The sequence below is a fragment of the Phoxinus phoxinus genome, assembly GCF_949152265.1.
Source record: "Phoxinus phoxinus genome assembly, chromosome: 19".
Taxonomy (NCBI): Eukaryota; Metazoa; Chordata; class Actinopteri; order Cypriniformes; family Leuciscidae; genus Phoxinus; species Phoxinus phoxinus.
The window spans coordinates 20,505,054-20,507,431 of record NC_136894.1 but is presented as its reverse complement, the minus strand read 5'-3'; positions in this window follow the sequence as shown (position 1 = coordinate 20,507,431).

Below are 2,378 nucleotides of genomic sequence, written 5' to 3'. Positions count from 1 at the left end.
TCTGAAAATGTTCCCATAATTTTGTCAATCTGTTAAAGCAGTTATAAAAAACAAGGCTACACATTGGGTACACATTTTTTGTTGTGTTTTTATGATGGTAATGAGTATGAAGCTACATTGGACTTCAAGGACTTTTTTCATAGCCTAGAAATCTAGACGACACCCTAGCGGCAGCAAATTTTATTTTGCAGCCAGTGTTGTCTAGCAACTCTCCATTGGCTTGCGAGCTGGAAAAACCAAACTCTAGTCAGGCCAATCACATAGTGTAAAGAGTCGGTGGGTGGGCTTAACTTGATGTCGGCAGAGTTGCGTCCCTGCTACTCGAAAACAAAGCTGCTGCTGCTGGCGAACAGCGGTCTTTCGAAACTGCTTAGGCCGCGACTGGAAGACTTGGAGTTAAGCTTTTCTTTGAGAAAAGAACAAAGAACGGCACTTAAGTCATTCTTAAAAAAGGAAGATGTGTTCGGAGTTTTGCCGACCGGCTACGGCAAAAGTTTAATCTATCAACTAGGTCCACTGGTGGGAAAACGCATGGGACTACGTCACCTTTCTTCGTTGCTCTGGTTGGTTGTAGCGCTATCCTATTGCATGCAGAGGGTATTTGAAAGACAACCGTTTATTGCGCCCCTCGGATTGAGCCCTGCCAATGGTGTGTTCCCAGACCCAACATCTTGATGTGGGTCTGGCTTGTCAGGCTACTTTTTTCCATTTACAGGCACTAAATTTACAATTACTAAATTTGATTACACTTTAGTAAAGAAAAAAATATAAATGGTTTTAGAAGGCAAATAACCTCATACATATTTGTATTTAGCTATGAAACTAAATCCATTCTGCCTTTCCATTTATTGCTCATTTATAGAGTCTATTCATTTATAGTCTTGATGTCGACCCTTTTCATAATACATAATACATTTTATTTCCTGTGTGTATTATGTTGGTTATATTGGTATGTGTTGGGTTGTGTCTTTCTTTTCTAATGAAAATAAATAAATAAAATCCAATTGTATCTCCAATCCAAAAATGTATCTTAGGATGCAACACCTAACAAATATGTCATATGGATGTCAAACACTCTAAAAAAATGGTGCTAAATAGCACTAAAAGTGGTTCATTGGCTTGTAATCATAGGGGAACCATTTTAAGTGCCATATAGCACCTCACCTTTGTCAAATGGTGCTATGCAGAACCATAAGAGCACCTTAACCACCCCAAAGAACCGCTGAAGAACTGCTGAAGAACCGCTGAAGAACCAAACTGGGCGTAACAGGTTCTTAAAATGGCAGTGGTGCTATATAGTCAAGTCAAGTCAAGTCACCTTTATTTATATAGCGCTTTTTACAATACAGATTGTATCAAAGCAGCTTCACAGTGATTACATGAAAATAATACAAAAAACAATTTCATCATCGTCCACCTTTAAAGTGTGTATGTCAGGTAAAATTTTTAATTATGATTGACACAAAATAGTTAGGGGAAATACACGTTTGACAAGTTGATGTATTGTTTTGTATATTTTTCGATACCTAAAGGCAGAATATAAGATGAAAAAGTTCGTTATTTTCAGTCCTCCCTTAAAACTGCCCATCCCCCCAAACGAATCGTTTGACGTCATAACAGGGAGACGTCTCCCCAGCTCGCTGAGCTGTGTTGATAATTGTACGAGTGATAGAGCGAGAGAATTAGTGTGCTGGGTGCAGAAACACCGTTAAAACCAAGGGGGTAATCCATCCGCCGGAAACTGAAGCCTCCCCGGGCGCCGCCATTGTAGCAGAACTTCACCTGCTGTTAGCATTCCATTGACTCCCATTCATTTTTGCGTCACTTTGACAGCGAATAACTTCACATCTGAGGCGTCCAAAGACTCCATTTGTCCATTATTTATTTCTAAAGAAACTCGACAATGTATAAAAGGCTCCATTACCTTGTATCTTACGTTATGGCCCCGTAGAAGCCGTTTTTGTAAAAATAGGCTAACGATTGCGTCATAACTCACGCGACTCTCTGTCGCACTGTAGAGAAATTACCGTATAGACCGGCGGAGAAGCTCGCAGGCAATCGGGGGGACGTGGAGGCATTAAGTCCGATAGAGTGAAGGGAGTAACCCACAGAGAGTGATCAAGTTGATCCTGCTGCTAGCTCATGGACAGCTAATACTCACGCTCTCCGTCTCTGAGAGATTCGGAAGGGAATGATTCAGATTTCTCTCCGCACAGCTACTAGAAGACTGAAAACTGTCAGACACTTTGCTCACGTGTTCAAGCTCAGTTTGAGCCTGCGCAGTTCGCCTGGCGATCAGGAAGTGAGTGCTTCAAATGGGCTTCACTTTTCTCCGTTGAAGTCTATGGGGTCGCTGTGTCCATCTTATATACTGTCTA